Source organism: Carlito syrichta, unplaced genomic scaffold, assembly GCF_000164805.1.
Source record: "Carlito syrichta isolate Samal-C Ts95f unplaced genomic scaffold, Tarsius_syrichta-2.0.1 Scaffold314054, whole genome shotgun sequence".
NCBI lineage: Eukaryota > Metazoa > Chordata > Mammalia > Primates > Tarsiidae > Carlito > Carlito syrichta.
Window position 1 is genome coordinate 321478 of NW_007258150.1, and position 1744 is coordinate 323221.

General features: G+C 46.1%; 1 pseudogene; it reads left to right on the forward strand.

Annotated features, from left to right (window-relative positions):
- Positions 1-363: 363 nt before the first annotated feature.
- On the forward strand, positions 364-1267 carry LOC103273484 (annotated as a pseudogene).
- The last annotated feature ends 477 nt before the right edge of the window (positions 1268-1744 follow it).

Genomic DNA, 1744 nt, shown 5'->3' on the forward strand with positions numbered 1-1744 from the left:
GAGTCCACCTTCACCAACAAAACAAAACAAAGGATTTTCAGCACAGTGCTAAATGGTCGCCAAGTTACCCATGAAGGTCTGTGATTAGATTTCAGGAAATAAGAGGGAGACTGGAGAGAAGCTAGAGACACTACAAAGGAAGGATAAATAAAACTGGCTAACTAACTGAATAAAGGGTGTGAAAGAGAATCACAGTTTAGAAATAATTAGGGCTCTCTACTCCCATTTGACAGACGGTCGCATCTTCTCACATAGCACCAGCTACCCTGAGACACCATGGTGAAAGTGAAGGCCAGAGAGAATGGATTTGGTCATAATAGACTCCTAGTAATCAGGGCTGCTTTTAACTCTGGCAGAGTGGATACTGTCCCCATCAATGACCTCTTCATTAACCTCAACATGGTTTACATGTTGCAGTATGATTCTACCCATGGCAAGTTCCATGAAACTGTCAAAGCCAAGAACAGGAAGACTGATCAATGGAAATTCCATTACTGTCTTCCAGGAACAAGATCCTACCAATATCGAATGGGGTGATTCCAGTGCTTATTAGGTCATGGAGTCCACTAGCATCTTCACTACCTTGGAGAAGGCTGCAGCTCACATATGGAGGGAGCCAAAAGGGTCATCATCTCTGCCCCCTCTGCTGATGCCCCATGTTTGTGATGGGCATGAATCACGAGAAGTATGGAGATAGCCTCATGATTGTCAGCAATGTCTACTGCATCACCAACTGCTTAGCCCCCATGACAACTTTGGCATCGTAGAGGGAGTCATGATCACAGTCCATGCCATCATTGCCAACAAGAAGACCGTGGATAGACCCTCTGGGAAGCAGTAGCATGACAGCTCTCCAGAACATCATCCCTGCATCCTCTGGTACTGCCAAGGCTCTGAGCAAGGTCATCCCTGAGCTGAATGGGAAGCTCACGGGCATGGCCTTCCATGTCCCTACTGCCAATATGTCCATCATGGACCTGACCCACCACCTGGAGAAACCTGCCAAATATGATTACATCAAGAAGGTATTATCCAAGGGCCCTTTCAAGGGCATCCTGGGCTACACCATGCACCAAATTGTCTTCTCCGACTTTAACAGTGACACACTCACTCTTCCACCTTCACTGCTGAGACTAGCACTGCCCTTAACATTCACTTTATCATGCTCAGTTCCTGGTGTGACAGTGAATTTGGTTACAGCTACAAACTGGTAGACCTCATGGTCCATATGGCCTCCAAGGAGCCCCCAGACCACCAGCCCCAGTGAAAGCATGAGAGGAAGAAAGAGACCTTCAGCTGCTGGGGAGTCCCTGCCAAACTCAGTCCCCCACTGCCCTGAGAATCTCCCCTTACAGTTTCCATGCCACAGCCCTGAAGAACGGGAGGGGCCTAGGGAGCCCTACTTGTCATGTACCATCAATAAAGCCCCCTGTACTCAGCCTAAAAAAAAGGGAAGAAAGAAAGAAAAGAAATAACTAGGATTTCAAGACTAGGAACAAGAAAAATGAAGTTGCCATGATCAGAAGTGAGGAAGTGGAAGAGAGTTATTTTTGGGAAGAAAGATAATAAGTTCAAATTTCAGACACTTTCATTTTGAGTTTATGATGGGGTTTTCATGCAGAAGTGTCCTACAGGCAGTTAGAAATAGAGAACTGGAGGTGCAGTGAGAAGCCTAGACTGGAGATGAAGGTTTTAGAGTTACCAGCAAAGGTGACAGTTGAAACAACAATGTGGGTTAGTTATT